This window comes from Lutjanus erythropterus, chromosome 1, assembly GCF_056507025.1.
Source record: "Lutjanus erythropterus isolate fLutEry1 chromosome 1, fLutEry1.hap2, whole genome shotgun sequence".
Lineage (NCBI taxonomy): Eukaryota > Metazoa > Chordata > Actinopteri > Lutjaniformes > Lutjanidae > Lutjanus > Lutjanus erythropterus.
In genome coordinates this window covers 19,149,409-19,174,527 of record NC_139317.1, presented here as the reverse complement: position 1 = coordinate 19,174,527, position 25,119 = coordinate 19,149,409, and the positions used below count along the sequence as shown (strand labels likewise).

The window sequence follows — 25,119 nt, the reverse complement described above, 5'->3', positions numbered from 1 at the left end:
CTTTAAAATGAATTACATTATTAGGGCTTCACAAATGGTGCTCCATCGTCATATTTTAGTGCTCTACTAACATTCAGTGTAACATTCAAAATAGGGTGCTCAATACATAGCATACCACTTTAGCACACAATAAACATAATATCATGGTATTATAGTTATGACTGATATCACCACAATACCCACAAGCACCCAGATCTATTATCAAACACAATTCTTCAAATTCACATGCAAAAACAGAGCACAGTAACAGGAGAGCAGAGTAACAGGAACCAAAATTCAACTTTAGAGGTGGCAGAATCGTTACTGCTTTAATGTGCCTCTCCTGCTGATTCAAATAAAATGTATTTCTTACAGCGAATACAGTGAGCAGTCTTCTTATAGATTTCCCTTTTAAGACCACTAATTACAGTGAAGTGATTAAACCCTCTATTACTATTGGACAATACATTTCTATAAAATGTTTGAGATCACTGTTTATTTGAACATACAGCTTATTTTCTTCTCTTTAAAATCTTATTATATATGGCTATACACATTGTGTATAAACATAAACAAGTAGCACTTGCAGTCATGTTATCATAGCGGCAAGGCCTAGAAATGCTGCATAAACAAAACACAGGAATGCAGAGGGAGGCAAGCAAGGAGCGTGGCATTAGATGTATTATGTAATTAATGTCGACAACCGAACAAACTGTAATGTTGAGACAAATCAGGTCTGTATTTGGCAAGCCACATCAGCAGCAGGTCTATAAGCTATCCATTCCATCCATTACAACTACCATTTAATCTTTTTACTTCAATACGTAATCAATTACTCTATCATTTATTGTGTGAAATGTCAAAAACAACGACACTGCCCATCACAAGTCACCAGAGACCAAGGTGATCCCAATCACTTCTTAACACTCACACACTCTAGCTACTGAAAGGATAATAGATAAAAAAGCTACATAGAGTTCCTCTAAGCTACTGGTGTTAATGTCACATATGCCTATGTCACACACTGAACCTGCAACACTGCTGGCATTAAATATGTGTGTCAAGTACAAAACACACTTGCATGGAAAATGCACATCAAAACAGCCTCTCCTATTATTTTCTATATAAACCTACACATCAGAGTCAACAAGGCGTGGGTTGGCATGGGTGGACTTGCTGCCCTGTCCTATTTTACAGCATAAACACTGGCTGATGCTCCAGAAAAGCAGCAGTTCTCATTTCAGACTCTCTCTCAATTGGCACATCCCAGCTACTCTATGCTGATTTCTTCTGTTGTCAGGTGATACGGAAAATAATAAGGGTGGAAGAGCTTCTTTCCCACACAAGTGCCAAAATGATGGATCTTAATACCCATGAGTTATCAGACCACCCCTGTCCATAGCTTTAAATCCGTGACAATTCACTATTTTCAGGTAAGCACACACACTCTAAGTATCAGTCTCTCTTTCTCCACATCTTTTATTAACATGCACACAGAACGGAACACAATCACACCATTCAGTCTTGCTGTAGGTAGGGCTGGGCAAGATGGCTTAAAAATAAAAATCTAGATATTTTTAGTTTTTTCCATGATTTACATCCAAATATACACCTTTTCTCTGAAATAACACATTTTAACTTCTCAGATAGTGCAAACATGATCTTATAAAATATGATGCATTGCTATAAAATAAACTAGCCAACATTATATAAAGTGGTTAAAATGAGCTCAACCTTAAACATCTACAGCAGTAAAATTCAACATATACATTCATGCATCAGTAATATTAATCCAAAAACAGACAGAATTGTAAAACACTGACGGGACCATTATACTGCACAATAAGTAATGCTACATTTAGTTTTGACACTTTCAGTAAATTTATGTGCAACCCCACCAACCTGTGAGACAGAAATTATAGGAGTTTGTTGTGAAAGAGAGCTAGCTAGTTAGCTGCTACAGGTCAGGCTAAAGGCCATTAACACAGTCTAAAACTGGAAGTTTTCCAGATGGAACTTAAAACCACATGTAGAGTAGCTAGCGTGATCAGCTGATTTATTGTATTTTTTCCCCCCTGTGAAATAAAAAAAAAATCACAATTAATTGTGTTTGCTAAAATGCTACATTAGCTTTTTACAGACCAGCTCTGCTGTAAAGAGTACAGGAAGACGCCATAATAACGTTAAATAAAACAAGGACCTTTTTATTCTTTTCTGCAGCAGTAAATACAGCACACAGCCTTCCTGTAACTATTACACTGCAATCTGAGCTGATCTACACATTTTATGCCTGAATTAAGTAAATTAAGTGCACTTCAGTAACGACCAGTGGTAACACTAAAAAAATCAAATATGACGATATGATCATCTGCTATATCGTACATTAAGTCATACTAATTTAATCAATACATCACCCAGCCCTACCATTAGTGCTACTTAAACCTAATATATCAAAGTAACACAACCTCAAAAAACTGTCCTATAGACAGTAGGGCTACATAATATTATCAAAAGTGCAATATCCAAAGTACAGAACCTGCAATGTTTTAATAAGGAAAAAATGTGACAAAAGAGCATAAAAAGCAAAAGTGATCATTCCCCCTAAGTGAATCATATTGCAATCACAATATCTGTCAAAATAATCCCAATGTTTTTTTTCTTACCAATCATGCTATATTAGTTGACAGCAACCAATATTTTCTACTTGTCTGCCGTCATGTACATACAGTTGTAAACAGAAAAACAGCACATATCAACACAAAAGTGTCTAGTGGACAATTCAACCATATACAGGCCTATATTCCTATCTCTAATAATGATAGTGCATACTGAGCTTATGAAAGTGATGTACCACTTTAGGCTCTGGTTATAAATAGCCAAATTTGCCAATTTGCCAAATGCAGGCAAAAACACAAAAAATAAAGCCTTGTATGGTAGATTTACATATGAGCTGCAAGGTTTCATTCGATGATCCTGCAATTTAATATTCAATGTTTTAACCGTGGCAGTGTACACAGTAAGTGAGGGCCAGCCTATTCACTGACAATGTGATTTGATTTTCTATCAAGAAAGCTTGCTCTGTCATTCAGCCTCACACACAACCTGAGCATTTCCACAGTTCTGCCATTTGTCATTTTCTGTTGCCATGGTTGCAGGGAAAGACAGTGCTCTATGAATATTGGAAATGGAGGAGTAGCAGCACATGGTACATTATCGACATAAACACCCGCACATGCTCTAACACCACAGAACAAGTCGACTGTGTTGGTTCTGAATGCCGGCGGCCATCCGTTCACCCACACAATTCTCAGCCGGTTTAAAAAGTAGGCATTTAATAAATATCTCCAGCTGACACACATCGTCTCCACACATACTAAATCATGTATCCAGCTACAAAGCCAGCTCTCTGATTTCACACAAGGATGTGAAACTCAGATATCTATCCATGCATATTCTATTTCCTAGCCACTCCTTTCCTCACAACATGCCCCTATACAAAATGTACTTAAAATGATGAGAGAGCTAATCAGACAGTATGAATCCCATGTAGGTGTGATATAGTGGATTTCACCATTAAGTTGACCTGCAGGCATATGGTTGGGCAATATCTTTGTAACAGAAACTGCTTGGCACAACTAACCCAGCTTGTTGCATATGTGAATTTATGCACATCATGCATGGTGCCATTGTCACCTTGACAAGAGTCAAGGTGACAATGTATACTTGAGTATACTTGAGTTACTACTATAAACACTGATTGCCAATGAAGAATGTACACTAGGGCTGAAACGATTCCTCGAATAATTCGAGTAACTAGATTACAAAAAATGATCGAGGAATTTTCTCTGCCTCGAGGAATCGTTTAATTTTGCCAGCTCAAAGCATGGTATTTCGCCCGGACTACTTTTAATGCGGCACAACGCGCTGACGTCACGCACGTAAAGGAAGAAGAAAGAGGCGGCGGATATGTTCGGTTTTAACCATCGATGTAGAGGTAACAACGAAGAAGGCGACGAAAGCGAAGAGAAAGGCACAAAGAAAAGGCAGAAAATGTCAAAAGTGTGGGAGCATTTCAAGCTGGACACGTTGCACTAATTAATGAGATTAACGTTACTGTACCTTGCTAACATAACGTTAGCCCTGCGGAGGACTAGGTTTCTATTAATTATGACTACTGTCAATGCGTGGCTAACGTGCCTTTCATACAGGCTTTATTTAATCTGTAAAAACACAGCGCTGTAGAGTGATGAGGGTGAAAAATAAAAACATAATAAAGCTAACTGGGTAGTTGTCAATTTTAGCTCAGTAGTCATTGATGGATAAAACATCAAGTAGCACTGGTGCCTAATGTGCTCCAATACAGCAGGTATAATAATTTTATTTTGAACACTGCAAAAACTCAAAATCTTATCAAGACTTTAACTTAAAACTTAACTAGAACTTAAAATGTGATTGACACAAATGAAAGTTCAATTGAAACACGTGGGAAAAACACCTAACCTTTTAAGTGATGTGTGTTATCAGGTGTAATGACATTTTTAGGTTAGAAATAAGAACATTTCTTGGTAAGATCCTTAGTTTTTTTGAGTGAAGGCAGTGAATTTGGTCAGCTGGTGTAAGTTCAGGGTTTTTAAACAATGTGCTTCTAAAAATAAAGACATTGATTGTCTAAAAAAGGAAACCAATGGTTCATTATTAGGTGAAATGTATTATTTTCTCATGTATATTTTATAATTGCTCTTTAACTAAACAAAAATATGTTTTATCCAATTACTCGATTAATCGATGGAATTTTCAGTAGAATACTCGATTACTAAAATATTCGATAGCTGCAGCCCTAATGTACACCATCATGAACACACACACACACACCCACATCCATGAGGTATGAGTGTTTGTATGTTATTTTTCTCTCTTACTCCTAGAAAGGGAAAGAAAAATCACTGGGTCTGCTGCAGAGGGCTTTGATCTCACAGATGAAAAGCAACTGACAATGACTACAGCCATGTGCACACTAAGGCAGAAAAATACAAGACTCCGGACAATTTAATAAAAAATACCTAGTATATACTTTCTGTCTAAAGGCAAAAAAAACCAGCATTAATTTACACCACATCACTAGAACAACAGTCATAGTATCATAACACAGTATACCATATTACAAGATGCAGCTGGTTTGCAATTACAAGTACTAGAATCATGTATGTTTAAGTTCCACAGAATCTAAGTTTCTCCCCTCATGTGACACACAAGTCTTTCAACTAGGAAGCAATAGGTAGAATCTATGGAAAATCATTTTGTTTAAATTAAATAACAAAAGAAAAAAAAAACACATGGAGACAGTAAACATGAGCCTTTCCACCACCCACATCAGGGCTGTCCTGAATACCATATTTTTGGATTTAGAGGTTTAGGAGTAATTAACAGCGAGTATTCAAAGCTTTGGCTACTGGCTACAGCAGAGCTGTGCGTAACAGCATCAGTGTCACTCATGCTGAAGCTGCTGTCTCTTCGTCAGAGAGTTGGTGGTCCAAGAGACGACAGAGTTAGTGGGGGAGAAACACGTCCGAGGTTGGAGCAGTGAGTTCAGTTGGCGCTGAAGCTGCTGCAGCAGTGCCTGCTGTGTCTGTCAGAGACAGAGAAAGAGAAGCAGGCAGGCATGCTGGAAGAAGCAGCAGCAGCTTCAGCAAGAGATTGACACAGACCGACAAAACACGGCAGCATGTGTGACACTGACATTGCCATTCGGAGTCCATGGCAACAAACAAGCTTTGGTGCAGCATTAACAAAAGGAGCTGGACACAAAACTTCTGCACAGTTGCAGAAGTAAAATGGCATCTGTTCATGAGGCAGATAACTAACATCTAAGTCAGACAACAAATAATAACAATAAAGAAATCTAACCACATATATCTGAGCAGCTGTTCTATACCTGGGAGGACCACTCAAGTAAAGTCTATGTGTGGGAAACACAACAATTCACCTCACACACACAAGCAGCAATGTCTCACACGCTATAAAGCTGTATTGCATGGGTGCTACTACTGTCATTTCATTCACTGCACAGACTGACTTTTTTCATAGAATGTGCAACAAACATTTGATTTATTGCCAAGCCCTATCTTACACATGGGGGAAAGATCTCTATGAACTCCAAATACTCAAATATACAGATTCGAATTTGAAAAACAGCACTATCATCATCACTCCATATTGGCCACATTAAAATTAGGCTTCAGAATCTACAAGCAGAGAAAAAACTACTTGATTACTATAAAATATGCATATTTAGCCTATTTTTGGGAGAACAGAAAAGGCATAGCTAGTGAATTTTCCTACATTACTTTACACAAATATGCAGCACACTAAAGGTGGAAAAACAGCAAGGCTGTCAGTGTGTGCACATAATTTACTATGATTTTTGTCAAAGGAGGAAACAAGGCAAACAGTTAGGTCCAACGCCCTAAGCTTCCTGCAAGCAGTGCTTCCTGAGGAACCAGGGCTACTGCATAGAGGTGGAGATGGGGGAGGAGACTGTCAGAGAGTGAGGAGAGAGTGGAGACAAGTATGCCAGGATGCAGTAAATGCAGGCGTACTGCTGGGCTTTGACATGTAAAGATGGTAAGGTAAAGGTGGCAGAGGAAAGTGAAAGCAGAGAGAGAGAAAGGTGTTGGTGGAAGGAAAGACAGAGGATGAGGGGAGAGTTGAGCCAAGTGTGTGAGGGAGCAGCATAACAGAGACCAGAGGGGACCAGAGGGCTGAGTTCAGCAGACAATCTAATCTGTCCAAGACTCACAGAGGGTGATATGATGAAATTTAACAGATAGGCTATGTTGGACATTAGTAAAACGAGCATGTGAATATTTGTGCAAAACAGCTGTAAAAAGTCATACCTGGATAATCCTGGATAAATCAATGAAAATGTGCAGGAGAAGGTCAGGGCTAACAGGCAAAGGAAAAGTCCTCTGACCTTACATATTTTTATGTTGATGGACTCAAAACCCTATTGCCTCAACCACCAACCTCTCCAAATTTAGTCCTGTATTACTAAATAATTAAATAGGAAAAACATTCATAATAGAACAGCTGTAGCTTTAAATAGACTTCAATTTTGAACCCTTCTGCAAAGGAAAGGTACTTTCTAAAAGGTTCAGCAGTGGTGCCATACCACATGACACTACTTGGCAGATCAAAACCCAGGGGCACTTGATAAGGTATGAACCAAAACATAACCTCTGACATATATGGCATGAAAAGAAATGCTTATGGCAGAATATGTGCATATTTAAGGCTTACAGGATCCTTGTTTTTCCATTATTTAGAGCATGTAATGCGGCTCTAATATCCAAGACCTGGTAGCTGGGTACAAAAAAAGCAAACTTAATGCATAGAGATGCACCGATTTCAATTTTCTTGGCCAATTCTGATTTCCGATTTTTTGAAGGGTCTGACCTGCCAATTCCGATTTTAGCCGATTCAAATTTTCAGTCTAAGAACTATAATTGGCAGCATCCACAAACATTTTTGTTGCTCTAGTTTGTTACAGCTGATTGCTGCTCTGCACCATTAACATCTTGACATTAGTCTCAGGATGATGGCATATAAAGTATTCACAATACACTTCATTTTGGTCTCTAAAAAGCAATTATTTAGATACTTAATCAAAAAATGATTGCAACCAATGCCTTTTGAGAAGATAAAGTACATCTTTCCTTGTTGATTGCTGATAACTAGCAAGTGCATACTGTAGACTGTCCAAGCACTGTATTGCCCTGAGTTCTGCCTTTTTTGATCTGTTAACATCATGTTAATAAACATTTAGAAATTCTATTTTTGACATTTATGAATTGATCCAGAATCTTTCACACCCGCATTGCAATGTATCTAAGAATACAGCATTTCCCTCACTCCTAGACTTCATGGCATTTCATAAATTCTGAAGCACCGGTGGCAATTCATTGAATGTTATATAACAAACACTGGACAATTTTAGGTGGTTAGACGAACACTGTAACCCAAAAACAAGATGGTCAAATGTTAATCCACTGTGCAGTGTGTTTCAAATGAGAGCTGCCACACACTTAGAAAGACAGGAAAACAGAGAAAGACATAACATTTATTTTTCACTTGTTAACTCAGGCAACTACTAGCCAGAACAGAGTTTACTTGCCCCAGGCAAGTGTTAATATGGAGCCCTGTGGATACTGTACTTGTCCATCTTGCAATTTCAATAATATTTCAATGACATATACAGCCCCACAACTCATGATGGTGTTACTATTACAACAATATTTGCCACCTGTCTTTTGGGTGTGATTTTCTGACACGATTGACCATGAATATGATATTTTTTGGCAGATGATTTAAGTCTCATATGTCTACACAAAAATCTGCATTACCCCAAAACAATAACATAAAGAAATTTTCTGTTCTACAAATTGTAGATTTTGGAAACAGTGCAGAAAGGGAAGTGAAATAGGTACCTCAAAGCTAGGAAAAATATTTTCAAAATAAAAACGCGTCATATTCAAAGAAAATGATCAGCAGTGATAAAGTATACACAATGTGTAGTACTTGTGCTAAAACATGCAAAAACACCAGTATGATCCTTTAACTGCTAACCCTTTTCTAAGAAAACTGTACGTTCAAAGAGGCTATGCAGTGATTGTGGGTGAGAACTGGCTTTGCATAAGTAATGAGGAGGAATAAAAGACTGTCCTACATCCACGCCAGAGATTACACTGCTGGCTGCTGTTTCTATAAAAAGATCCACTGCAGGGAGTATGAGTGACACAAGCACACACACAAGCACACACACAACCACACACACACCCTCACAAACACACAGATGGGCACAAAAACAAGGCAGTGTATTTATAGGGAAGAAGGTTCTAGTATCAAAAGAACTTCAAAGATCAGTGTCTGGTTAACTCCAGTCACCCAATCACAGATCTGTGACTATTCCAAGCCTTGGCAGACAAACACAGTAAAATGCTGGAAAGATTATTGGTAGCTCCAGGCCAACTTAAAATGTCTTCTATATTTCCTGTTCTCCTATTTTCCACTTCTCATTTAGACTGCTTCCTTTCTGGGCAAAACAAATGCCTCACTGAAGTGTCTTCACAATGTGACACAGGGATACAATGTCGATGTACAAGCCTCTAAACAAGGGCCAAACACATACCGGGTTGGCGCTTTAAGAACTGCTCTGTGCTGCCACATATTCAGGAGGGAAAGTCCCTGTGCAGGCTGACTGACGATGATGTGATTTTCCACTCCCTGCTGACTACTCAACACAATGGTTAATTCCTGTCCCTGCACCAAAAAAAGAGTTAAGCTGGTTGTTTTCACCTTGTCCATGACATAGTAAGAATATTCTAGACAATATTAAATTTATTCAGAGATGCAACTTGTAATTGTTTTTCATTTAGTTTATTCTGTTGACTATTTTAGATCAACTGGCCAATGTTTACATCAGAAAACTGTCAGAAAATGAAAAGTGACCATCATGTATGAAACTTTGCTAATGTCCATGCACGGCAACATGGAGTTTGCAGCATATGAAACTCAACGTTTAAAACCTAATGCATTCATGCTTCCTCAATTCTGTTGTTATAACAGATGAGGTAAAGAATTTAACAAAACAATGTCGACGTCTGACATTGATTCTATAGCAATAACGCCCACACAATACAAGTCTAAATACACAAATTTAATCTCTTAGTGGTGACTTTCCATTCACACTGTTCACAACAAAACATTAGATTGGTTAGATTAGATCATTGTTGTTGATAACACACTTAACAGCAGCCTGCAGAAAACCTCTCACCAATGTAACCGAATGTCTCAAGTTCTCTTAAAGGGACAGGTTCAAAAAGAAAATACTTAATATGACCAGCAGCAAGAACTTATTTTATCTCTCAAAATCAAAAAAACTTTCCAATCACGATGTTACGATGGCAGCAGGCTCATTGGTGGATGACTGTCAGCAATCACGATGGACAATGGTATCATCCTTCAGCCCAATCCTAATGCCAATACTTTATATTAGGTGCTGCTCTTCCTGAATAGTACCATCAACATCAAGAAGCCATCTCTGGTTCTCTGTGATCGCAGCAAGGGTAAATATAGATGATCAAAACACAGATGTTTTTGTTAACAAGTCTTTATGCTTACACTGTCAAAGGGCTTTGTGAGCAAAAAATTGAGATTTGATCATAAATCTCAATGTACTAACCTGGTTGACAGGTAGCATACCTGCAATTAAAACATGCAGCCCATGAATGCTGATATATGCCAAAATAAAAAGATATAAAAACACTACCACTGACACATTTTCTATATCGAAACATAAAAAGCAATATCATTGAAAGGATACAAAAGTGAGTTTTATCTCAATCTGTTGTTTACCAACCACCATAACACTTAAATAAGTACATATTTAGTCACTTTTCTTTTATTAGCCATTTTGGTGTTAATAACAAATGTTTAGAGAACAACATATAAAAACACTTAAGCACAGCCTTCCCAGAGGCCAAGGAAACAATGGGATAGTTCATTTTGCCATTCCATAATTGTATTCATTGTCAATCAAGTGCCATTACTACTGGAGGGGTGGCATGACCGTTAGAGCTGTCCTCCCATGCTCCTTCTGGGTTGTTCCAGTTGTTATCCGAGGCTTGACATTTTCAGTCTTCAAGTGTGAGTACTTGAACGAAGTGTCACTTCGGTCAACGTCAAAACAAAAGTTTTGCGGAATGTGAGATGTTTTCCAATGAAACAGCAGTTGGTAGCTTCGCTTGCTTGGTGCTTATGTTAGCTGGCACCTAAACCAAAAATAGCACTGCATTCAAAAAGAATGAAAGAGAATACATTGGTGTGGGCATTTCACTTCAGGTACAAGTGAAAAGATGGATCATCAGCCAGTAATTCCAGTTTAAGTGACAGATTTGTTACTTTAAACATTTATCTGAAGCCAAAATACTGCATGGCTGTGTGTTGAGACAGTATCTTTCAATTCTGTAAGTCCTCGTGGCAGCAATCACTTATACTCCACCTAAATGGAGGATAAGTGATCAAGTAAACACAAAGAATTATGCTACTTATTAGGGCTGCCCCCTGAAATTCTTAGATTGAAATAATATAATAATACTATATAAAATAATCAGACACCCCATTTATGTCTGGAATTAAGATGTGATCTGTATCCGGATACAGTATCCAGATTGTTGTACGGATTGCATTTACACCTACCTAATATCTGACCACAATGCAGGCCAGACTACCTCCAAATGTGTTCAGCCTGATCTGATAACATTCTGATCACCTAGCATTTACGCCTTGCATTAACATACATTTTTCTTATTTCAATAATGTATCCATACACAGTTTTCATTTTATTACAAGGTGTAAATGGGGTGAGAGAGACCCCTCAGCCAAATGACATTCTTCCATGTCAAGCAGTTGTTTTTTTTTTGTCAGTCAGTATGCATTCGATCAAACAGATAGAAGCTTGCAAAAATGCAAAAGGATAACATTTCACTGAGGAATTATAAATAAGGGGAATCATTAATATAGTTTTATGTAAGTTGGCACACCTATTGAAAAAATCCTTGACAACATGCGCTGATGAGAGGAGGTGAAATGAGTGGTTGGTAAACAGGTTTCTCTTCTTGTTTTTTTTGTTTTTTTTTTAGCTGCGTCATTGCACACAGAGTAATGCAACAACTTGGCAGGGTGTAAACTTAACAAATAAAATCTCTAAATTACCACAAATGACAAAACTGTGATGGAAGCTGAGAAGGCTGATAGAAAAGGAGAGCAGGTAACATGCTGTCAGCCACTTCACACCACCCCACCTCTGAGCATACAGGACAAGTGAAGCACTGTAACAGGCCAGGGATAGATGCTGGGATTTTCTAATTGAACTATGAGCAGGAGAATGGACACATTTATTTTCTCTGGCTGTGTGGAAATCTTATGTTTTCAAATCAGAGATGAAGAAGGAAAAAGGAATGGGAAAAACATGTCTTACTGGTAAAACCCTGGTAAAATATGTAGGCTGATACAGAAGTTTAGTGTGCTTCTAAACTGAAAACAGGAACAAATCTTATTTGTACTGAATTACATAAGGCAATTCCAGTGACAAAATTCTGAGTTGGGTACAGTCCTACAATTCATAACATTTCTACCTGGAATGTGAGCTTGAACATAATCAGAACTACAGATGCAACAATTTCAATTTTCTTAGCCGATTCCGATTTCCGTTGTGTTTTTTCCGTTATTTTTTTTTAAATAGGGTCTGATCTACCGATTCCGATTTGGGCCGATTCCAATTTTCAGTCTCTCTAAGAATTGACAGCATTCACAAACATTTTTGCAACTTTTCTTGTAAAAATTCGATTGGATGCCCATAATAAAACACTGATGATTAAACATTTATTAAATACTATTTTCCAATTTCTCCAAAGTCCTCCAGGTTACAGCCAGGCCTTATTATAGTTTTATATTAAGATTATAAATAGGGGGAACGCGATCTCGCAAGATCATGGAATCTCACAGGATTTCGCAGGACGCGATCTCATGTGATCTCATGTGGAAACAGATATAAACAAACGGGAGACATGGTGTAACAGTTTGTTGTGGTGGGTGTGATATCACGGTCAGTTTGTCTACTGTGATGATGTGATCATCGTGCAGAACACATGCGTGACAATAACGGGCACAGAATCGGATATGTGATGCTGACCGGCCGGTCACACTGAAAACCAGTCAGTTCCGGTCTCTGACTGGTCGATTAGTACATCCCTAATCAGAACCCCTCGACAAAGGTCTGACAGCAATTTAGCCTGTGGGGACAACTGCCAATGTTTCGAGGCTTTCAGTGTAGCAGGCCCCAGACTTCTTCTTCCATGCATCAGTCATTTTTCACAGTACGAATAGAAACTTAAGATGCAAGAATGGAACTTCAGCTTGGCTAAGCTCTATAAAATAGATATTTAAATATGAATGCAGAAACATTTTTTAAAAAGCTAAATCATTGTCAGACAAAAGCTGACATTGCACTTTGGCCAATGCTTCCGCCTCTCTTGCTCTCCACATCAAGTGTTTACCTGCAAGCAACCAAAGCCCACTCAAACATGATTGGTCAATACTACTTGGGCTACAAATGAAAACCAGAATGCTTCCAGCCCACACAGTATTTTTGCTCGATGATGTTGCATTGTGTTGTGACAAAAGTTCAGCCAGATTCAGGTTTTAGTTCATTTTTGTTGCTAGTGCACTTGTCTCACTGACATTAATTAAAGGGCTGTGGTTTTTCATGCAGTGCTACTGCCGGTCTGAACATGACTTAAACACATCCCCCAAAATGCCTCTCAATCAATGTCACATGCACACCTCTGAGGACATCCAAGTTATCCTGGAAAGCTGGATGAACTCAGAAAAATGACACACTGGCCTCATTTGTCTGAACTACAGTTTGTGTCTGAAGCCCCTAATGAGTTACAGAACAGGCTTCTTCAACCAGCCAATAGCACAATATGACCTCCATTGCAGTGAGCCAGGAACACAAACTCTAAACTCCACATCCCATGCAGGCTTCATAAATAAGCCTTGATAAAGATCTCACACAAGTAAATCATCAGTCTGAAAGCAATTACCCACAAAATATGAAGACGGCAAAGTACAAAAGCAGCATCAACAATACACATAACAGTAGAGTGCTGTTAAAACGGACACTAGGGTGAATCACAACCTCTTTATAGCCACCAGCCTGGTTGTAAAGACAGAAAAGAGCTGAGTGGTGAAAATGCATGTACTGGTCAAAAAGGGTGCTTAGATCCTTTGTGTAAAGTATACTGCCCCACAGCATGCTTTGGGGTGGGGGGGCAAAGTATGGTCACACATATTGGTGAGCAGGGGCATGGGCCCCGACTGACGGACCTCATCTCTTTGGTATTTAGGTATGCCTTTGCTTTTCATTCACATCCCACCCGCACAAGCGCAGAGGCCCAGAGTCCTCCCCTCCCCCCTTCCTGTTGTTGCATTTCAATGTAAATGGGTGGATGAATGGCTGCAGCTGGCCCATCAAAAGGCCAGCCCTGCTGAAGGGCCTTGGTGATTGAGATTCAGCCAGGCCACACCACCTCTACCCTCCCCCACCCAACACTTTGTCCTAACACCCTTACCCCCTGTCTCAGCTTATAGCTTATGCCCAACATGAAGAGGCCGGCTGGGCACAAGAGGGCTTTAAGAAAACTGATATAGCCGTTTGCCTCAGAGCACAACAGTAGTCAGCATCAAACAATTTCTCCAAGTGGCAATAAATCCCAGACATATTTTATTTATCTCACGGTGACAAAGGTTGGTTATGGACAGGACACACAATCCTATTCCATCTGTACAGCGATAGGGAACAGAAAAGACAAAACTGCTTTCACATTTACCATCAAACTGGCAAAACTCTTCTGTTAAGATGCCATATCAGAGGTAAACATGTTCCAATACCCAAACTTTGCGTATCAGCCAATATCAAGGACTGATCTGATAACAGTGCATAAAAAAGAACTCAGAGTTAAAACCCCTTGGTAAAGAGTCTGTTTTCCTTTCCCCCAAACCCCAAAACAGTTCAGTCAGTTCACTATCTCAAAAGATAGACGATTCAAAAAGTCCACTTTTGCTTTTACAGTACAAAAACAAACGAAATCCAGAGACAAAGATTGAAATAATAGTGTTGGTATCTGCTGTTCAGTAACAGAGATTAGATACAACATATACACTTGGTACTCATGGCGAGTCAGTCAGTTAGTCAGTAACTTAGTCAGGCTTGCAATGTCTGTCTTAGCTCCGCTAAAACACCAGCAGCTCTGGAGAAACTTCAACTGGGAAACTCTGACATACTCTAAAGATATTCTGCTTACCACAAACTGGCTACAATAACAGACTTTGCAACGCAATCTGATGCCACAGCGCTTTTCTCTTCCACTGACCATACAATTAGCCGTTCAAGATGCTGCTGGGAAGTAGGGTTCAATTTCAGGGCTAATAAATTACGTGGTATCAGATCAGTGACTCACATACTCACCAATACCCATTGTAGGCAGTACTGGAGATTTAGTCTGATACTGATAGTGGGATAACACTGCAATGGGGGAAAAAAACTCTGTCATGATCATTTGAGACACTCCATGCTCTGACACTCAAAACTCAGAAAGCAAAAATAAAGCTTCTGATTATCAGTAAAATAAATCCACTCCTTGTGGTGGTGTTGTGTACCACCATCAGTAAACCACATTACCAAATTATTGCTGAACCTGCAATAAGCACCTGCAGCTCTAGTCTAAGCAGTTCACTGTGTAAAACTGCCTATGATTCTACCAACAAGAATTGCAATGGCCATTAAACAATCAAAGCCTTGAACAATTCTACTAAATTAAGACTCCAGCTATGAAAAACTAGGAGCTGCAGGTTACTAAATGATGGGCTAGCCTTAACAGAAAAAAAAAAAAATCTCTCACTCCCACTCTCAGACTTATGGCTGTGATTTGTACACTGAGTTAGTTTTTATACCACAACTTATAAGACGGTTAAAAAACATATGTAAGGGCCACCTTTGTTTTAGACAGGCATGGGAAAGCCTTTACGAATGGTCTTGGGACAGAGGAGGAGAAACAGAGAAGGTGAGTGAGTCCAGGCAGGCAAGCCTGTCTTGTCTTTTTCCCTGTGTGTCAGCAACAGGCTGAACAGACCAGAACAGCCGAGCCCAGAGGGACACACCACACAGACAGTCTCTGCCATCAGACCTGGCCGACTAACCTCAGAATATTTCCAATGCCACGTATGGATAATACATCATTGCATGCAGCCTCCTGCTCAGCAGCACATCCCATCAAAACACCAACTGTTGTCTCCAGATTTGCACCACCCCTAATTCATGCTTGCCCAGACTGAAACACACAGCCATTTGCCTAATAACGTTACCTACTCAGGCTCTCTCAGTGTGGAACACATGCACAGATGTGAGGATGCTTTTTATAGCCAAGATTTTCACCTATTATCATTCTTCCTTAAGATAAACCCTACAGTCCTGTCTTATCTTTCAATATTAGCATGTCTATGATAAATATGTGAACTAATAAGATGGTGTTTGGTGTAAGGAACAAATTAAATAAGCAATTATTAAATTCACTTGTGAAGTTCACAGTTTGAGAATATTCTGACTTGAACTTGTAACGGTAGAGTATCTTTAGGGTAATTCCGACAAAACTGAAAGTGTAATTAAACCATAGACAGATATCTCAGATCACAAATTCAGATCATGGTCTACAAATCCAAACTCCCTACCAAACACTCTTTCACATAAATGTTACATCTGTTACTATCTATTACTACTGCTGCTTTTTATCATCTTTAAAAAAAACATATGTTTATTCACTTTACTGTAAGACACATTAGTTCTATCATGGGATTTTAAATACTTTGTAAACTAGATGGTAAAATAGCCTGATCAGCCCTAATAATAACATATTTATGGCAGAATGACAAGATTATATGCAACCCTGGGAGCATAATCCTGTGTGATACAATTTTTAGAAATTTTCTGCATACCTGAAATTATGATTAATCATATCAGTAAGTTCCCCCCTGAAACAAGAGCACAAAATATTCCTTTTTCAAGCTTCGATCAGAAGATCAAAAGCCAAGTCTGTAAAAGGCATATTTCTGGAGAAGCAGCAGCATGCCAGAATAGAGAACCTTTTCCTTTGATGTGCAAGAGACTCAGGGTAGAGAAAATATTATCGAGAGCGGTGCAGCGGAAGGCTACGAAGTAAGCACAACCTAACGGGAGTTAAAGACGCCATCAACCATCAGGACCTCCTAAACCCCAAAATGAGGCTCTACAGTCCCTGAGGGAAACAGCAGGATTGGGGCCCGCCATTTTGTTCCATTTCGCTTCGAGGATAGAGGAGGGGGCAAAGGACTAGGCTGAATTTCAAAGGGCTTCAGATGCCATTTGAGTATCCGCAGAGATTGTGCTGGTAGAACAGCAGCTATAAAAGATTTACACAACTCGAACAGGGAGGAAGAGAGGGGAGTCAGAGAGAAATAGAGACAGACAGAGAAAAAGAGACAAAAAGGCAGAGAGAGACAAAGACAGGCAAGAAACAGGAGTAGCCATGCTTGTTTACCTAAAAGGACCACTCTCAGCACGAGAGGGGGAGGGGAGAGCCTACATGGACAGAAGGCAGGCCAAGTGGGTGCTGGAGTTGCAGCTAAAGGGTTCTTTTCTCTCTTACAACTAACACAACTAGCGGTTTTATTCATTTATTTGAACCTCAAGCAGGTTTTGCAGCAATATTTGAGGAAGAAATTGCACAATATATTGCATACTATGTCAGCCACCTACACATATTATTATATAATACATCTTATAATATAATATATAAACATAACAACAAAGTTTTGTGTCAGTTTACTGTCTCTCATTTATAAACTCTAAAAAGATCAACAGTATTTTTGGCCACTACTTAAAATATTACTCCAGGTTATTATATACAAATATGCAAAATGCACAAGGAAATCCAAATGTAACATTGGATATACAAATGTTATGGACACAAAGAAACATGGCATTAATACTAAACTAACTATATCGTAACGAATGACTCATTATTTTGGGTAATATTATCTTGGCTACTCAAATTTAAATTTTTGGAGAATAACTTGCAGATCAACAGACAACTAATATGTTTACCTGAAATACTTGCAACTACTGCTGCCATGTCATGCCTACTACAGGGTTATACTATTTACTGTCATCACCACAATTTTTTTTGTTGGGTAAATCTCATGCTATTCCGTCACGCAATGCATTTGAGATCAGAACTGTTATACACATGCTCAGTCAGGAACACAGCCTCTGATTGGCTGACAAGTGAGGAACACACCCGATTGGTCGACATACTAAACCCAAGTCATCATGGAATTGTCAGTGGACGGCTAACAACATGATGAGAACAGCTGTTTTCAACATGAAAAATTTGTAAATTAGGACTGAGCAGTATGGCTTAAAATCTGTGCGATGATACAATCTGAAGGATGGATGTAACAGTATATATATTTGTTGTTATTGTATATTTGTTTTTACAGATGTATTAACATTATTTTAATGTAGGGATGCACCTATCAACCAGCCAGAGACCGTAACTGGATGGATTTCTGCATGACTAGCCAGTCAGCGTCACTATCTGATTTTGTGCCCGTCATATTCACACACATTCTGCACGATGGTCATGTCATGCCTGCAGCAGACACGCTGACCGTAACATAACATCCACAAAAGCACTGATCACAGCCACAGATACACGCTTGCATGAAGTCGGTGTTAACAACAGATTCCAAGAAGAGGATAAAGAGAAGACAGACAATCTATAAGGAGATGCAGCAGCAAACAATGTCGCAGAACAGCCGCAAAATTACTAGCTCCTCAGGCTAACGTAAGCCAGAGAAATTGTGTTCCCTCTAGTACCTAGGGCTTTTAGAGAAAATGTAAAATAGTATTTAATGAATATTTAATAGTCAGTGTTTTGTTATGAACATCCAGTTTCATTTTACAAGAAAAGTTGCAAAAATGTTTGTGAATGCTGTCAATTATAGTTCTTGGAAAGACAGAAAATTAGAATCTACCCAAAATCGGAATCGGCAGGTCAGACCCGTAAAATAATAATAATAATAATAATTCAGAAATCGTAATCAGCCTAGAAAATTGAAATTGGTGCATCTCTATTTTAATGTGTAAAACCTGAATAACAAACAGAAAAAACAAAAAATACAAAACCTTTCAAGTATATTAAGTATTACCACCATTGTAAAAACTATCATCCAATTCATTCATCATCATTTTCTGCTTATAGTCTAACTTTTTAAACATGAACCACGTCCATATAATGGCAGTTGTAGTCTTTTTACAAAGTTTTTCACCTCTTTGTTGTGTGCAATGTAGTAAATAATAATCAAGTACACTAAAATCAAAGCTGTCTTTATGTAGTCTGTTCAACTTAGTTTGCCACAAATCTTAAAATTTGGCAAAGTTTCAATGTTATCAGTGCTTTTCACATTTTGGTGTAATTTATTATCATACTGCAGTCTCTCCCCTGCTCTCTGTGTCATTGCCGAGCTCCTCCACAAATACGGGCCAAAGTCGGCAAAGAGGCCGTGGGGGAGACAGTGGTGTGAACCAAGTGAAGATTACTTAAAGACAGAGATATTTTTATAGTCTCTGTCTGCGGCCTGTCATCCATGGCCATGATGTTCTACCCAAGAACAGTACTCTAGCTCAACTGTGCAGCACTTTATTCCATTTTTTCATCTCAAAACAAAGCTGCACAGGCCAATGTCATCGACTCTTGGACCAACTTTTTTTTTTAAGGTCAAGCAACCAGCTCTATTGGTCAGCATGGTACGGTCATAATATTTTGGATTTAAACTCAATGATAATAGGGAACCTGATGACATCAATCAGTAAACTTTGTCTTTTAATTAAGGTTGCAGCATCTGGAAGCAACACCTCTGATCTACAAACACCTTCAAGAATTTTAGAAGAGTGCAGCTGCCAAAATGTGCCCTGCAGTGAAGTGAAAGCTCGACTGAAGAAGTCAGAACGTTAAAGATCAAAGTAAACCCTCTATATACAGTGAGCATCATCGACAAATATCTTTTCTTGTAAAATGTCCAGTGTAACTGGTAACAGTGTTGTCACAAGTTTATTAATAGGTGGGAAAATTTCCTCATCTTGGCATCCCAAAAACTTATTAAATGTTCAAGCACTAGTAAGGACCTGTCACATCAAGCTAATGTAGTCAAATCTAAATATGAACCAGGTAACTTTTCAAATATCAAAAACTAAAGCAATTAATTTAACAACTTCTTAAATACATAAAAACTCAAAAACCAAATTCAAACTAACCATGACTGCCTCTAAAAATTGCTAGAGGCTCAAGCAAATTAATCAATTTGCACAAATCCAAACAAATTAGGGCCCAACAGTAAATTTTACACAATTATCAGGGTGGTTACATGAAATATTAGCTAGGTACACACTCAATGGTCTTCACCAAGAACATGTAGCTCAATGTCAATAAAACAGACAGAGATAGGAAAATGGCCGTGATTGTGAATATAGCAAACCATGCAGCTGAAAAGTTAACTGCAGTGTCATATTCTGAAGCATGATGTCTACTATGCAACTACTGCAGTGATCTCTGTATCTGCTTTTTCAAGAATCTAACCTCCCTCAATATTTGTGCTGCACAATTAAACAAATAATAATCTCAATCACAACTTTGGCTCGCCACAATTAAATTAATGTGGTCGACTGCAATGTTGAAGTTTAAAATGCGTGCTCCGCTCATCAAAACCTCTGCTGCATATCAAATCAAGCACTTCCTAAACTAACAGCTAGCCACCCTGCAGAGGCAGCCTGTACATTTCCTGGACGTTGCAACAGAGAGATCATCTATCTGAAGCAGAAGGCAAAAAGTAAGTCCCTTGACTAGATGATTGTCTGTTTGGAAGAATTTCTGATTTAAGGCAGATGATGCAGATACAATTCTCGTGCTGTGAGTGCAGGAGATTTGTGTCTGCACCACAAAGCAACACAATTACTCACAACTTCTTCAACCACCTGAAAAAAACACTCTAAACTTCAGTACAATGAAGGCATGAAGACCAAAAGTTCCACCACTAGGGGTGTAACTATGCACTTGAGTACTGCAATATTATGTTTTGTGATTCTATAGTGATTCTCAAAAGCGCTATTTCATGATACCGTGATAAATGCAAACATTCATGATGGAGGTCCATTTTGTTTTGCGTTTAAACCCCAGACTGCTACATAACCATGTTGTTTTGTATCTTCCCTGTACTGACTGCATTTAAAAGTAAACTCTTTGAACTCAACTCACATATGTGTATGGTTGTGTGTTTTTTTCATACTAGGAAAGTTTACCTAAAATTAGATATAAAAATGGCAGTTAATCATCTGGCTTACAGTATCACAGTATAGTGACTTTTAACCTCATATCGTGATACATATCATATATTGCCTGATTCTTGCCAATACACATTCCTACCAGCTGCACTGGCTGCACATACCTGTGCGTGGTGCCTACGCCATTGAACTGATGAGGCTGAGATGTCTGTGGTGGCCACAAGGACAGCACCTCTGCTGTGGCGCTGCTGCTGCCACCACTATCTTTCTACAATGAGTGTGCAGAAGAGTTCAGGAGAAAAGAAGAGAATGGTAACCAGGAAGCAGTGTGATTTGAAAGAGTGTAAAATGAGATTAATGCCATGTTGCCGGTATACTGTCAATATGATTGTAAACAGATCATTTTTACAGTATATTTTTGCTGAGAAAATACACTGTTAATATGGACACTGACATAAAAACTGTCAGGTACGGCAATCATTCACATGCACTGCTCACGCTGCCGGTGTGGCCCAGATATAACATTGCAAATGTTACCTCACTGAATCTCAGTTGCTGTCTATTGTTAATTGAAACATCCATAATAGCATGTCACCCTATGAATGTTGCACATTGTGAAAGTGAAAGCAGTGCTCTGTTGATCTAATTTTGTGTAAAGAAAAATTAGGACAGTTTTATTTATATTTTTGCTTCTAGAAAATGCATTAAGAATAAAGAGCAGTCTTATTTTGATGTACAGATTTGTACATTACCAGGAAGTGAAAGCAGTGCTCTGTTTATTTTAAGATGAAAGTGCAATATCATATCATATTCATATCAATGAGTAATTGTGATAAACAGTGATCTCGATACTAATCAGAATAATCATTTTACCCATAATTGTGCAGCCTAAGGAGCCACCTAACACAATATTCAGAAGTATCTTGCTCTCTCGCTTTCACTTTTGTTGTGTTTTTCCATTGTGCAAGGATTATTTGTGCTTGTCTTTAACCTTTTAATCGGCTTAAAAAAAACAAAACAAAAATATCTATGGAAAAAAACTACATTGCAGGCCACCTAAGAATCAGATAGGCAACAAAAATCCTTAACTTTGGATCGAGGAGGAGAAACAGAGCAACCAGGGATGTTTACGACAACACTTTGCTCACAGCACTGTCACAGTGGGCTGATCTGCAAGCAACCCAGAGGCTGACTAACTGTGGTATGGTGCATACGGGTCAGCAAATTTCCTGCATCTGGGTAATACGGCCATTAATGTAGTCTGAAGAGTTGTGAGACAAGAGCCACTGCAGTGGAAGGGCAGAAACATAGAAACATTGCCTGCCTTTCTATTACATGAAATGCATTACCCTGAGCTACAATCACACCTCATGACCTTTTTGAACCCTACAGAACTCCATTTCCTGTTGCAGGCAGAGGGCATGGCTTAATTCTTTGGTACTACTTATAGGAACATGGGCAAAATCTAGCCATCACTAATGGGAAGTAGATGGGACATGTAGTTCATGAGTGTCACGTTGCATGGCAATTATCCTTACTTACAACTAGATATGTTTTTAGTTAAAATGCTAAAATATCTCTACTATAAAGACCGCTGTTGATCATAATTTGTACTAAGACAGATTAAGTATGTGCTATTTAATTATAAACGTCAACATGACATTTCATCATTCCTCATTTAGAGGAACACACACCACTACAGGTCCTAACAACTGCCTTGAATTGGCAACTTTCAAGTCCACAGCAATAAAACAGAATTTAACACCAGTATTTGATTCCAAAATAAAATAGGCATACAAGTGCCTACTACAAAACAGACCTGTGAAAAATAGGTTTACAGCATATACTGTCACAGAGCAAAGAAATTCAACCATTAAACTGACTGAAAGACTTAGTGCCACAATGATTACACTTCATGTGTTTAAGAGAAACGACAGTTTCAATGAGGGTTTCATTCTGAGTGTGGATAATCTTATATTCACAATGTAAACAGATTAGTGCTACATGATAATGTATTAGAGATAAAAAAAAATATGTTAAGGATTCTGCAAAAACCCAGTTTACATCTAAACCTTACACATCATAATCTGAATGTATATCAAAATGGACACGTGAGTCCATCTGAATTAAGGCTTTAAGTATAGCACAGAGAAATAGGACCTACGCAAGCTCAAGGGAGACAGAGATATGCATCACTGCCTCTGCAGTGTAGTCAACATGAACGCCCCAACAAGCTAAAACACTCTCAGTATCTTGGTGGAAAACACCACCAGCGACACTGCAGTGTTTTCCTCAGCATTGGTACTGCACCAAAGCTGAGAGCTTCTCCTCCATATTCCATCTCCTCTACAGCTCATCTCAAATCCCACCATGTTGTGCCCCTCAATTACACGATATTCAAAACAGAAAACACGGGCACTCCACTGAACTATTGAAGAAAATTGTGACAGTTATCCATCTACACAGCCCACTGTTATTCAACTAACTGTATACACACACACTTCCTGATAAATCCAGATAGCCTGTAGGCATTTCAAAACACAGCTCTTTTAATGGTCCTAAAACACACACGTCTTAAGTAGTTTTTGTTATGTCAGTGTAATTCATTGCTTGGCTTGTAGCACAGACCAGCAAATGGACAAGAGATAGCGCTTCATAACAGGAATTTATGACGCTATACAAACCTAACTGGAAAAGCAGGTAAGCTAGTATTACTTCAGATCAACAAAAATAGGTCAATATTTGGATGGTATTATTGCACTCCCTTGAGAAATGTAATGATGATTGTTTTGTGGGATATTGCAAGATCCCCTTCGTGCTAATTCTGAGTATGCAACGAATTTAAGCCCAACGGTTCTCTACAACTTACTGTAGGTGACAAGTTAATTCATATTGCTTCCAAAACACATGCACATCTATCAAGCTGTAATTATGTAACCACGTATAAATGCATGGATGATCTCAACGTATGCACCACTACTTGCATACTCAAAACATTTACATTTAATTAGAAAATATCAACACACAATAAGTGTCAGCCCCATCACACATGGGCAATGATTTACCACTGCTAAATATCATTTACTTACGCAACTTAAGATAGCTTGCGTGTGTAATACACAAAATAAATGCCTTTATGGATCATTTTATCTGCATTTAAAAACACAGCTAAGCACAATCATAGAGAAGCTACGTTCAAGAAGTAGAGCTGCATGCTAAAAATCTGAGTATTTCCAAAGTATATCACATAAATATAGCCACGCAACATAATTTAAACATCCCCATGCTCAAAATCCCAAGTAAATGAAGATATTGCAAGTTGACCTTTGTCGCAACACACACAAACCCCAGTTACCACGGGGCCAGCAGCAATAGTCCGTTTGTTGTTGTTAACGTGTTAGCTAAGCAGGACCAGTAAAATGCGACTTACCTCTGTCTGAATTTCCACAAATTCAAATAGTTATCTGAGTCTCAATGTTTAGTCTATGCCGCGGTGTCTTCGGCCGATGCTGGATGGTCCCATTTGGTGCCGTCGGTTCAGTACATACTGGTCCGGGGACATCCGCATAAACTGGCGACGACCATCGCAGCTCAAAAGCAGCTCACTCGGATCGAGGCTAGCGCTAGCTTGTTAAAAACCGTGCGGACCAACAAACAGACGTCCAAAGAAAAAAACAATAAAATATCCACGAAAACTCGTTAACAGCGTTGCTATTTCATCTTCACCACAAATTACGATTCTTCAACACTCCATCTGTACAACGGTAGGCTTGCTTGGGTGAACGTAAACCATTAAAAGATCGTATTTTGTTTCGGTTTAATCCTCTCCGCCAACCCATTCGAGCGGTTTTCAAGCGGCCTTTGACTTCAGTGTGTGGACGCTTGGGACGGAAGCGCCTCGGGAATGAAACGAGCATGCTGATTGGCTATCGAGCTGGAGGCGGGTACCTCCTCGGCACAGGATGAAATAGACGCCATTTTGGATCCACACAGCAGCCTACTCACGCTTCAGAAGAATTACAAGTAGGGCTCCAACGTGGCTGACCACAGTTTACAGTTTCAAACTTACAGAGAGACCACACTCCATTATATAGTTGGAGACCAAGGAAAGGAAATGGAGTACATGCACTGGGTGCACTTGTTTTCTACGG

At 38.9% G+C, this 25,119-nt stretch overlaps 1 protein-coding gene across 2 annotated transcripts in view; it reads right to left on the bottom strand.

The window, feature by feature from the left end:
• ankrd11 (ankyrin repeat domain 11) overlaps positions 1-24,857 on the bottom strand; it is a 133,217-nt gene extending 108,360 nt beyond the window's left edge. For both annotated transcript variants that reach the window (XM_084715899.1, XM_084715907.1), the window contains exon 1: positions 24,399-24,857. The gene's annotated coding sequence lies outside the window, so the exon portion shown is untranslated. The remainder of the gene's footprint in view (positions 1-24,398) is intronic.
• Between the last annotated feature and the right edge of the window lie 262 nt (positions 24,858-25,119).